Source organism: Dromiciops gliroides, chromosome 1 (assembly GCF_019393635.1).
Source record: "Dromiciops gliroides isolate mDroGli1 chromosome 1, mDroGli1.pri, whole genome shotgun sequence".
In the NCBI taxonomy this organism is placed as follows: Eukaryota; Metazoa; Chordata; class Mammalia; order Microbiotheria; family Microbiotheriidae; genus Dromiciops; species Dromiciops gliroides.
In genome coordinates this window covers 194,538,812-194,552,575 of record NC_057861.1, presented here as the reverse complement: position 1 = coordinate 194,552,575, position 13,764 = coordinate 194,538,812, and the positions used below count along the sequence as shown (strand labels likewise).

The 13,764-nt window shown below is 38.1% G+C and overlaps 1 non-coding gene across 1 annotated transcript; it reads left to right on the top strand.

Moving 5' to 3' along the window:
• Window positions 1–10,980: 10,980 nt before the first annotated feature.
• LOC122737505 lies at window positions 10,981–11,087 on the top strand. The gene has a single exon (XR_006354339.1). It is a non-coding gene; the product is annotated as a U6 spliceosomal RNA (small nuclear RNA).
• Window positions 11,088–13,764: the final 2,677 nt, after the last annotated feature.

Below are 13,764 nucleotides of genomic sequence, written 5' to 3'. Positions count from 1 at the left end.
AAATTAAAAGTCTTCGTATAGAAGCACAATTTTCTTCTTGTGACATTCCCACCCCCACCTCCTTTATAGCAAGGAGAGTGCAATAACTTTGAATGAGTAGTTTGTTTAAATATTTTTCTACAAAGTGCTAAATGTGGGGTATGGTATAACTATTCTTTATGATATGGAAGACACAATGTATATATGAGACCTTGGCCTTTGGCTCAGTGAGCCTTGACATCCAAACAAACTCAAAATAAAATATGTTCATTATTAATAGCTCATAATATACATATACCTCAAATATGAAAAACATACATTCCACATTACCTTCTATGGTCTCATTACCATTTTGAATTCAATAGCAACAGTTTCAGAATGCTTCTTACATGTATTATGATGACATGGAGAAGACTCTAGGTTTTACGAGGCTGTCCTAATGGAGCACAGCTTCTCATGGTTCTTACTGACCTGGTAAGGTTCCAGTTTTGATTGTAGCAGTGAACTTTTTGTCTACATTTTAAGAGTTGGTCCATAGGTTTAGACATATGATAAGACCAGAAGTTACCAAATTTTTGTGGGACTTAGCAACTCCTGAAGACCATCTTTTAACAGCTGCAACATGCATTGTTGATGAAGGCATTGTTCTTTCCAAGTATCAAAGCAATAGAACTGATAAATGTGAATAATATGGAGAGGGTGGGAGTTAAAGCATAGTCAGAATTGAAAACTTTCACAAATCAATAATAATTAAATGCACACACAATTTCCCAAAAGTACTTGTCATAAGGTTCACATTTACCTTTTTTTTTTAAGGTAGCAAAAACTATGCAACTTGTTTAAATTGGGTGAGGAATTTACTCTACAAGTCCACGAAATTTAAGAATAAACAATATTTCTACCTTTTTGCCATTAGTATATGTCAGGGTAAAACTGTTGGGAGGCAAAAGTGTCAGATTTGGAGATAAGGATCTTGGGTTTAAATTCTGCCTCTTGATAACTGTGTGACTTTGAGCAAGTCATATGTCTTTTCTTGGATTCAGTTTCTGCAAGTATAAAATGAAGGGGCTGGAAAAGTCAAACATTATTTTGCCTTCTTGTTCTAAACCCATGATCCTATGATCTTATTATAATTTGTTACTTTTTAAAAAATGTGGAGTGGGATTTATATATATATATATATGTGTATCTATATTTGCATATATGTACATATATATATGTGAGAGAGAGAAGGAGAGAGATGATTAATGTATTTTCTTTTTCCATTGACTTTAATAACCATACCATTCATTCACCAGGAAAGAGAAGAATTCACAGAATTTCAGCGTGTTAAAGACTATAGGGCAAATTATCTTGGTTTTACTTTTATATTCTAAACCAAAAAGTCCTTGCTCTTCATGTTACTCTCATTCACTTGAGATTTGCAGTGAGCAAATCTTCCAGCCCTGCTTATGACACCACCAATAAGCAATTACTACAGTAGTCTCATTAATTTATTCCTTCAGTTCTGTGAAAGAGGCATCATGGTATAGTGGAAGGAGCATTGGATTTGGAATTCAGAAGAATTGGGTTTGAATTCTGCCTCAGACCATTACTGACTCTGTGACCCAAATAAGGCAAATTACTTGTCCTCTTTGAACCTTAGTTTCCTCATATGTAAAACGAGTATAATAATATTACCAACTCACAGTATTATTGTAAGGAGATACTATAAGGAACTTTGGAAATTTTAAAGTGCTATGTAAATGTCAGCAATTATAGCGAAGGCTAAATTTGAGTTTGGACTGAAGTCACTTTTTAGTGGAAGTTTGTTAAGTATTATAACTGGAAGTCACCTGTACTAAGATCTAAGTCCTTAAAAGGACATCAAGTAATTATGAAGATGGAAGTTACACCAACATTAGTCTCCTAGTTTCTCCAATCCAGTTAAGTAGACACATCCCATAACCAACAGTGCCAATCCAGTGTTTAGATTTTTTTTTCCTTAATGATTGTTAGGTTTGTTACATTATCTTAATTACTACTCAACCCAACATCTGATTTCAACATCAGATAAAAAAATCACAAGTCAACTCTATTAAATGTTAGCGTTGATAACAGCCCACGAAGATGATTGAATTTGACTGGTATTTGTCTGTCTTCATGACACCTCATTTGCCCATCACTGGCTGAGAGACAACTAGTCTCACAACCCCAAATACAAGTTAATTAAGTTCAACAACCAGTCTTTACAATATTCAAGACGCTCTTCTCAGCATAGGAGCTGCAAAGACAAAAATCTAAAACTAAAAAATTCCCTGTCCTCAGTGGGTTTACAAACCACTGCAGAGATGCCATAGGTGGACAGGAAAGTACACATCAGATATATGCAAAACAATACAGTTATTTCATGAGAGAGACCCTACTAACTAACAGCTGAGGGAATCAGCAAAGATCTTGTAGAGGAAGTGATGTAAGAACTGTGCTTTGAAGGAAACTCAAGAAATGTAAAAGGTGAAGTCGTGTATTAGGAATATTTGAGGTCATATATGAGGAATGAATGACGATTTAATTTGACTAGAATACAGACATAATAACTGAATTTGAAAGGTAAGTAACAACTCTTTAAATGTCAGGTTAAAGATGAAAATAGAGCTACTAAGTTTTTTGTTTTATTTTATTTTATTTTGAGTGGGAGAATGATATAGTCAGGTCTAAGCAATTTTGTTAGTTTGTGGAAGAAACTTGACAAGGAGAGAAAATGGAAACAGCTAGAAAGATTGAAGTAGGGTTGTTGTAGTGGTCTAGGCAATGTTTGAGGCCTGTATTAGTATTCAAGAAAAGGGAGTGACCAACCATGCTGTTAAGAAATCAGAGACCTCGTCTCCTGGCTCTGGTTCTTGCTTCAACAGTGTTTGGACGGAACAGACCCAGGGGTTCCCCCAGCTCCCCTTACGCTAGATCTTCTTCCTTTTGCAGCCCGCCAGCCCCTGGGACCATCCGCTCCTGGCCTCCGAGACCAGACAGCTCCGGGACCACCCTCCTCCTCCCGTTGCCATCCGTGCCATGAGCTTCACCTCTAAGATCTGCCAAAACTTCTCCGAGGCCAAGGCCGCGGTCAACCGCCTGGCCAACCTCTACCTGCAGGCTTCCTACTCCTACCTGTCCCTGGGTTTCTATTTCGACCAGGACAAAGTCGCTTTGCCGAGGGTGTCGCATTTTTTCTGTGACCCGGCGAAGGACAAACACGAGGGCGCCAGCACCTTATACCGCACCAGAACCAACTTGGGGGCCGGATCTTCCTCCAGGCTGTGCAGAAACCTGTCCAAGATGAGTGGGGCCGCAGGTTGGATGCCACGGAGGCTGCCCTGAGCCTGGAGAAGGGCCTGAACCAGGCCCTCCCGAAGCTGCATGCCCTGGGCTCCAGACAAGGGGATCCACACCTCTGCGACTTCCTGGAGAGGCACTACCTGGATGAGGAGGTAAAGCTGCTGAAGCGCCTCGGCGACCCCCTGACCACCCTGTGCCACGTGCAGACCGACCCTCAGCCCCGGTCTGGGAGAACACCTGTTTGAGAGGCTGAGCCTGAAGCGCGACTAGGAGGAGCTGCACCACGAGAACGCCAATGGGGTCCATGATAAAGAATAAAGCTGGCTCGGTGCTCAAAAAAAAAAAAAAATCAAATAAGGGTTAATAAAAGGCTATTGAATTTGATATTGGGGGGGGGCAGCTAGGTGGCGCAGTGGTTAAAGTACCAGCCTTGGATTCAGGAGTACCTGAGTTCAGATCCGGCCTCAGACACTTGACACTTACTAGCTGTGTGACCCTGGGCAAGTCACTTAACCCTCATTGCCCTGCAAAACAAACAAACCAAAAAGAAAAAAAAAAAGAATTTGACATTCAATAGATTGTAGGTAACCATTGAGAAAGTAGTTTTATAAGATAATGGCAACATAGCTTTTGAGCTGGAAGACATCCTGTGACATGGAAGTGGAGTCAAAAGTCAAAATACAAAAACTTTGGAGTTTCATAATGGGAGGGAGGGTGAGACAATAGTCATCATTTATACGTGGTAGTTTCTAAGTTCTTTTCTGAGAAAGGGGAAAGAGATATGGAATGGAAGTGTCAGTAAGGAGCTTTTTTAACTTCCTCCATATTGCCATTCTTCTGAAGACATTACTGTAGAAGATTTTCCTCTGAAGTTGGTTTTACCATTATTTACTTTCTTTGTCTTCTCTAAATGCATTTTTTTTTTAATTTTTTATTTTAGTGAGGCAATTGGGGTTAAGTGACTTGCCCAGGGTCACACAGCTAGTAAGTGTTAAGTGTCTGAGGTCAGATTTGAACTCAGGTCCTCCTGACTCCAGGGCCGGTGCTCTATCCACTGCGCCACCTAGCTGCCCCTCTAAATGCATTTTTAAAGCTGGATGAAAAGCAAACGTGAGTATCTGGTCCAGGATCCTGTACATATGGACATTGAGGCATCAACTTGACAGCATTCCAGTTGCTTAGGATCAGAAAGCTGTCAGTCAGAACACTTTGATGTGTCTGTTAATCAGATAACGGTATCATTGTCATAGACCAAAGAAGTTCATTTTCTCGATGAGTCAGCTAGCTTGACTAAAATGAAGTCCCTCAATGCAAGTGTTCTTTTGTTCTAGGGGATTAATTCATTTCCTTTCTTTATAAATGTATATGAAACCAGAGTGTAGGAATGAAATTTACACTGCCTCATAGAAAAGACGAGACTTGGAAGGTACCTTAAATATTACCTACTGCAATACTTTCCTGTCATCAATGAAGAAACTGAAGCCACGAAAACCTGTCTCTTGCCTAACATCATACAGTTAATAAGTTGTATAGCTGGCTGAAACTTGAGCCCAGATCTTCTGGTTCTAAGACCAATGTTTGTTCTACTACATGAAGATAACCTGATTATAGACTATTTTGTCAGCTTAAATAAGCCATACCATATTAAAATAATTGTCAAGTTGTTTTATTTGAAAGTGGGTTGAGGTGGCTCTGAGTAAGTTTGTAAAGAATTAATTGTTATTTGAGGTTTTTATGACCCCATCTTTTGGCTAGAATTTAAAAAAAAACAAAAACAAAAAACCTTGGTGTACACACTGGCCTCTGGGGCTCTGCAAATGGCATGGTGCTCCACCCACTGGTTGTAGACATCACCATGGCGCTGGCACCTCACATCATCACCATTCGCCAACGCCTACATGAGCCTGGCAAAATTATAATGATTGGAAGCCTAGTGAGGGCAGTCATGTGACTGTCAGAGCGGCCTGCTAATTGGTTGGGGACTGCTGGGGTTTACTGGGAAGGGGGAGGAGAATTGGCCACTCTAGCTAGAAGCTGGAAGGCGAAAGGAGCAGGGCTGTGTATTCTCAGATGATTCCTGGGCCGTGGTATTTTTTCAGGTTGTATAATTTCCCTTTCCCCATTTTATTTCCTTTCCCTTGATCCTACTGATCCTGTTTGTGTTTGTTTGTTTGTTTGTTTTTTAAGTTCGTTCTTGTTAAAATAAATCCTGTTCTGTGTTGAGGGAGGCCTCTGGTCTCCTTCCTTGCCCCAATATTGTGGCGAGCCGCTTAGCTAACACTCTCCAATTAAAAATTGGTCCCTGGGGCAGCTCTAGGTGGTGCAGTGGATAGAACACCGGCCCTGGATTCAGGAGTACCTGAGTTCAAATCCAGCCTCAGACACTTGACATTTACTAGCTGTGTGACTCTGGGCAAGTCACTTAACCCCCATTGCCCCGCAAAAAAAAAAAAAAAAAGGTCCCTACAAGTTGTCTCACAAATGTGCAAAATATTTTCTATATTCCATTATAATGTTATCTATTAGATGAAAATTGGTTTGCATATTTGTAAATATTCTTCTGAAAAGTATTGAAATATAGGGGCAGCTAGGTGGTGCAGTGGATAAAGCATTGGCCCTGGATTCAGGAGGACCTGAGTTCAAATCCAGCCTCAGACACTTGACACTTACTAGCTGTATGACCCTGGGCAAGTGACTTAGCCATCATTGCCCCACCCAAATACACACATACACACACACACACACACACACACACACACACAAAGATATGTTGCCCCCATTTTTCTCTTTTATACATGGTTTTGTGAAAAATGAATATTATTTGCTCTCATTTGTCCATTTCCAATATTATACCTCTATATGTCCCTACTAAAGATTCATGTACAATTGAATGAATGCAAAGAATGAACATTTGCAAGCTTTTGATCTTGAGCAAGTGACTTAATATCCTTGGGTCTCAATTTCCTTATCTGTAAAATGAGGGGGTTGGACTAGATGGAACATGAGTTTCCTTCCAGCTCTATCTCTATCTATCCTCTTATATTCAGGCACTTTGGGTTATACAGTCTTTTTAATATGTAAGACATTCATAATCACTGAAGCTTTAAAAATATTTATGGAAATAACCCTCTAATGAATAATATAAAATTATAAATATCTACAGCATTGAAAGTTAGTTATAAAGATGATTTATTTTCAACTCCAAATTGACAAATATATGCTAAATCTAAACCAATCAATTTAGAATAAATATATCATTGTATATGTTCCCCCTCCCCCAATATCTCAAGATGGAAACTTTTAGTGATAGTTCTATTGAAATTTATTTGAGCCAGTCTAATTATATTTAATATATCTAACATTATGCAGAAATCATAATTGCTTCACATTTAAGAGAAAATGGATAGCTGGTAATGATAACAGTTATGAATAATGTCTGAATAGGAGATTACTAGAGACAGAAGCAGCCCCAAGTGCGGGGTCTAAAAATTAAAAGCAGCCTCTGAACCACAGAACTCTGGGCATGAATACTTAACATAAGGTTTATTCTATCCTAATTGATGATTTCCTCCTTTGCTTAAATTCCTTAGTACAGTTTTATGTTTTATATTCTTTGGAAAAGCTTTTAATTAGTCCATATTTATCAATTTCTGTGGTATGATATATCCCGTAGCATAACAATTTTCTTGTTAAGGCTATTTTTGATTTACTCTACAGTAATGGCATTGATTAGCATATATTGATATAGATATATACATAGTCAATCATTTATTTATTAAATAGTCAAAGACAGGGCCCTGAGATACTGCACTCAAGAGACTGATTCTCAAGCTAACTGAAAGAGTGGAAGATACCAACGTCTTGGTGTGGAAACTGGCCCTCAATGTGAATAAAAAGTAGATGAGCAAGAAAATATCAGTAAATTATAACCCATATGCCTACTTTTCCATCTCTACAACATTATAGTGATAAATATACACTCATGCATTAGAGTGTCTTTGAGAAGGGAACATGCAGGATTTCACAAACATTATTCTATAAAATATCACACTTTTTTTTTTTTTGCAGGCAATGAGGGTTAAGTGGCTTGCCCAGGGTTACATAGCTAGTAAGTATCAAGTATCTGAGCCAGGATTTGAACTCAGGTGCTCCTGAATCCAGGGCCGGTGCTCTATCCACTCTGCCACCTATCTGCCCCTTGACATCACACTTTTAATGTCACACAATTAACTAAAAGGTGTAGAGATCTACCTGTATTTACTATTTGTTGACTACAGAATAGCATTTGATTCAGTAAATGCATGTAAACTCCCCTTCAAAAAGATGTTGCTCGTGTCAAAATCATAAAAAATTCCTGAAAGGTATAACACTATAAATGACTTTGTTCAATTACTGTTCATTAATATCAAGGGAAGCACTTAAATAGGGATGCAAATCTTCACCACAGGTATTTACCACAGTCTTGGATGATATCCTGTAGAGAGAGGCTTTTTCCAGGAGATGGTAAGGTCCTCCATATGCTCCTGTCTGTAGATGACATTTTGCTAAACATATCAAGTCCTAGAACATTCCAGTCTTCTAAGTGGGCTCCATAAGTAATCAAAAGGCTTTGGCATTACTATCTACAACAGAGAAAAGCACATGGATGAGGAATGCTTATTGTCCACACTATTCTATGCAGTTAGAGCTGGTCTATCAACATATATATCTTGGACAGATATTGTTCATACATAATGAACTGGGACCAAACATGAACAAGAGCAGAAGAATGGGTGAAATTGCCTTTGTGAAATAATGTAATGTTCCTAAGTTTTTCTACAGAGGCCCATATTTTAATACCTATATTTACTATCCTTGTTCTTCCAGTAGTGATGTTTCATTTTTACTCATGAATTACCATTATCTTAGAAGAATCATAGGTGCCAGACAGCCAAAGGAAAATAGGATACATCATGGATGTGAGTAGTCTGCAGCATGGTACCAATAAAAGATTGAACAGGAGAAATGGTGTAATGAATAATATCAAGAGATGTATGTCTTGAAAATAAACAAGTTCAGTCCTGTGGCATGAGTAAGGGATGGCCAATGGATAGTTCAGATGCCCCACCGAACTCTATATAATGTCAAGAAAGTTGAAGAAAGGCCTTCATCCTGTTAGGTGGGGCTGCTGTGCAGAACATTTAGGATGGCATGTATTTGATTTGCACAAGATGAAAAGACATGGATAAATGGTGATATGTTCCTGCATCTGTGGGTTCACAAATCAGTAGGATATTGAAAAAAGGGATTATATTGGTTTGAGGACCTGGAGTACAGTTGACCTGCTTTTGGGGATTAAGCAATCCAAACTGGTTGTGCAGTGAATCAGATCTATAATCTATAATCCATTAGATTGTAACCTCCTCAAGGGCAGGGATTATTCTTTGCCACCTCTTGCATCCTCAGCACTTAGCACAGTGTCTGACACATAGTTGGCATTTAATAAATATTTATTGACTGACATTAAAGTATACAACCAAATTCAAATTGAAAAGGAAATGTTCTTCCCTTCAGTCCTGTGTATTTAATCTGATCACTGATGAGTCCTTGTTAAGTAACTGGGAGACACATATAAATGTGCTATTTTTTGAATGTTCTCTTCCCTTGACTTACCTGTGTTCCTTTTAGTTTTGTTTGAGCTTATATTTTGGATGAATGGGTCTTCTATTATGATCTTAGGGTTTATGTTTTTATTTAATGTCTTACAGTGAAATGAGGAATTATCAGGAGTTCCTGAGGTTATATTGCCAATATATTCTTTCTCTTTTCAAATAGGGGCTTCTAATACTATCTAGAACCCCACACAACACACTATTGAGCTCTACCTTCTCAGGGAATGCATTTTAATTCAATTCAACAAACATTTATTGTCCCTGCTTTGGTACAAGTTACTGTTAATACATAGATAAATAATGACACAGTTTTTGCCTTCACACACTTGCATTGTACAGAGAGGCAGTAGAGAGAGTAGATGAATATAGATAATTATAAAATGAGAGACCTTGATATGGGAAAAGGACAGATTCCGACCATGCAGCTGATTGAGAAAATTTAAGGAGGAGAATCATTTCAGTTGAGGGCTGGGGGAAGAACAAGGGAAGCTTTATCAAGTCAGGAGCACATGAATCGAGCCTTGAAGAAACAGAAGCATAATGAAGAATGGGGAGGATGAAGGTATGAATTTCACATATAGATGATGGTCTGAGCAAATGTAGGTGGCATGTCGAGTCTGGAAAACAGTTCTTAGTCCTGTTTGTCTGGAAAATAAAGTGCTGGAAAGGAAATAAGATAAACTAAACCTGAAAAAGTAAGTTAGAGTCCAGTTGTGCCAAGGCTATATTTGTATTTTTTCCTAGACACATTGGGAAACCACAGAAAGTTTGTAAGCAAGGGATTATCCTACTTGCACCTGAAAAAGATTATTGTGACAGCTCTGTGACAAGGATTATAAAGGGGAATGATTGGGCACATAGAGATTAGTTTGGAGACTGTCAGAATAGTCTAGTCAAAGAAAGCCTAAACTGAGTTGATGACTGATTATAGGAGTAGAAAGAAGGGTCCAGATCTGAGAGGTGTTGAAGAGCAAAGGCCAATCTCATCACCTTTGATTTTGTAAACTGCCTTTGGTTTGCCTACATGAATTCTCTCTCATGTTGAAGGGTCTACTTCCTTTAGATCCTATCTTCTTAAACTAGGGGTCACAACTAGCATAACTGAATATGGGGGTTGTGAAAAATTTGGCAACAGAAAAAGGTTATCTATACCTATTTTATATACGTATATACCTGGGGTCGTGTAAAAATTTCTTGGGTGAAAAGGGGTCATGAGTGGAAAAAAAATTTAAGAAGCCCTGCTTTAGATGATCCCTCAAAAGGACTGTAAATGTGTTGATGTCTATTTTCTATGTCAATCAAAAGTTTGAAACAGAGTTTTGTTGAAGCAGATTGGTTATGTTGAACATAGAGAAGCCTGGGGCATCAAGACACACCAAGGAAGCATGGCCAAAGAGCCATGGCATTCTGAAGAACAATGAATAAGCTGACTAAGGGCATACCAGTAAAGAGTACTGAAGCCATGTCTTTGTCCTTACTTCTGAACAGTGAAGTAGGTGAGGTCTTCAAAAGATATTAGCTTGGAGGAAATGGTTTTACCTGGAATAGCGTAAATGATATGGTAACATCATTATACTGGGTTGAAAGACTGACTAACTCCATGGTGAAGTTACTACATTTATATACAGAAGGTAATCAATAAATGTTTGTTGAACCAAATAGAAAAGGCAAGCTACAGAAATGTTTGCTCAATTCAATTAAATATTCAGCACTGAATATGCATAAGGCATTGTGCTAGGTACTAGTAATATTAAGATAAAAAAAGATTTTGTTCCTGTCCTCCAGGAGCTTACAATCTGAAGTTGGGGGTAAACTGTGTATACAAATAAATGTTTTTCTGGGTAGAATGTGATGAAAAAATGCATAAATTACTAGCAACAATGGATATATTTCTTTGTCCTGCATTCATCTGCCCTTGGCTATTCATGAAAGCTGTAACCTATGCTTAGAAAACACTTGCCCTTCTTCTCTGATCACTGAAATACATCTCTTCCTTTCAGGCCCAGCTCCACTGATATTTTCTCTATGAAAGAGATGGATTGTGCTTGCTTCAGCAGCACATATATTAAAATTGGAACAATACAGAGAAGATTAGCATGGCCCCTGTGCAAGGATGACATGTAAATTCGTGAAGAGTTCCATATCAAAAAGAAAGAAAGGAAGGAAGGAAGGAAGGAAGGAAGGAAGGAAGGAAGGAAGGAAGGAAGGAAGGAAGGAAGGAAGGAAGGAAGGAAGGAAGGAAGGAAGGAAGAAAGGAAGAAAGAAAGAAAGAAAGAAAGAAAGAAAGAAAGAAAGAAAGAAAGAAAGAAAGAAAGAAAGAAAGAAAGAAAGAAAGAAAGAAAGAAAGAAGAGATGGTTTTACATAGGCAAAGATATAGAGGAAGTTCTTTGTAGGCATGTAGGACAGCCTCTATGATTACCCAAAGGCAAATGAGAATAAGATGATCAATGAATGAATTAATCAAGAACTGAGAAGATCAGCAATACTTAGTAGTCTTTTGAATGGAACATGACATTCATAAAGGTAAGCAGTGCAAAAATGTCCCTAAGAGGGTAGATTGTCACCATATTGTAAAGGGTATTAGAAGCCAGATTTAGCATTTTATCCCATAGGTAATAAAGATTTTAAAGAGGGAAGTAATAGGATCAGGAAAATTAATTTGGCAACTGTGTGATAGGTAGATTGGAGAAAGAAGAAACTAGAGGGAAGCAAAGTGGGTAGAAATCTATTACAGCATTCCATGGAGGAGGAGATGAGGGTCTGGAGTAGTATGGGGAGGAGAGAGAATTATAAGAAATTGTTGCAAAAGGATTGACAGAATTTAATAATTGATAGAATGAGAGGAGGTAGGAGAGAGGGGAGAATATAAGTTGACATGAAGGTTTCAAGGGTGGATAACTAGAAGTTAAATAGTGAAAGAAAAGAGAGATATAGGATAGCCTGAGTAGTAGCAAAGTCAGGGGATTTTTTTTTTTAAGTGAGGCAATTGGGGTTAAGTGACTTGCCCAGGGTCACACAGCTAGTAAGTGTTAAGCGTCTGAGGCCGCATTTGAACTCAGGTACTCCTGACTCCAGGGCCGGTGCTCTATCCACTGTGCCACCTAGCTGCCCCAGGGGATTTTTTAAGGTAGAGGATATCTGTCTATGGTTATAGGCAGAGGATAAAGGTCTACACAATGACTCATGGAATGCTAAAGCTTCCAACCACTTCTTGGAGAACAAAAACCTCTTCAACATGTTTAACAAATTCAGCTTCTGTCTTAAGAAACTCCGCACCTCCTAAGAAAATGAGTACATTCATTTGCTTCCATTTAGACAAAGGCCAAAACATATTAGGGTTCTAATATAATTATTTTATGCTATGTACTATCATATCACAAGAGTTGAATTTCTGTGTTATACTTTAATGGAGCACGGGATCATAGAATTGGAAAGTAGCACAGAGACCAATTGGTCCAATGTCTTCATTTTTCAGATAAGGAAATAAGGCTTAGAAAGTTGAAATGACTTGTCTAGAATCACACAAATAGTAACTATCTGAAGTGGGATTTGAACCCAGGCTTTCCCAATCCCATATCCCAAACTCCAGCCATTACATCATATATTGAATAATGAATGTGTGATTTAATGTGTAATTTAAATCAAGGGTAATTTAATTACAAAATCACAAATTGATCTGTGTAAGTGTATTATGGGAGATAGGGGAAGAGTTGTAATTTTCCTTTTTCCTGCCTTTTTTTTTTTAAGGTCATTAATTGCACAATTGGTTAGATTATGCTAGGGGTTCTCAAAGTATGGTCTGGATACTGCTGGGGGTCCTAAAGACCCCTTTAGGGAATCAAAATTGTTTTCAAAATATTACTAAGATATTTTAATTTCTAATATGGTAAATATTAATAGCTGAAACACAACACAATAAAAGCTTTTTATGGGGAGGGGTCCTCAATTTTTTAGAGCATAAAGTATTTCTGAAACCAATAAGTTTGAAAACCTCTGAACTATACAATGATAAATTTGTCCATGAAAATGGACACTCCCTGGATCACATTTCCACCATCATAGAAACAACTTAACTTTGAACTACCTGATATAATAATTCTCATTCTCTCTCTCTCTCTCTCTCTCTCTCTCTCACTCAATCTTTCCTGGGCCTATCAATTCATCAGTGTGCATAAATCTGGGTGTAGAAACTCCATCCAGCAATGCAGAATACCAACTTGTCACATTATATAATTTTAGACATTTGACTTGGAGCAGAGAGGTTAAGTCACATCCCTGACCACATAGCCATTATGTGTGAGAGGCAAGACTTGAACCTAAGGCCTTATTAACTCCAAAGCTAACCGTTTACATTCAATGCCAAGCTGCTTTTCTCTAATTATAATAAAAATATTTCCATTTAGATGTTGATATCCCCTTCCTCCATTTCTCTTATAAATACGACTTTAAATAATTTTCAAATGTTTTGTAAAATATAGAGTAAAACACATTTATGTCATTATGCTCTCCTGTCGATTTTGGCCTGACCAGAATAAGTCACTTAGTATTCACCACACTGTTGTGTTATTGTGCTGGCACCAATTTGTTGTTTACTGATTTAAGCTAATTCAGCCAGTTTATAACATGTCAGAATTTTTCCAGGGGTTATAGAATAGATGCTTTTGGAGGCTTGCACAACCACTGATAATTAGTACATTAGCCCTTGGGTTGTTTGCTTTTCTCTTTCTCCAAAAGCAAGAAAAACCACCTGGATATGTTAAAACACCTGGGTGTTTTATATGGAGGACACACATTTCCCACACATGCTGCCTCCTCTCGATCCGT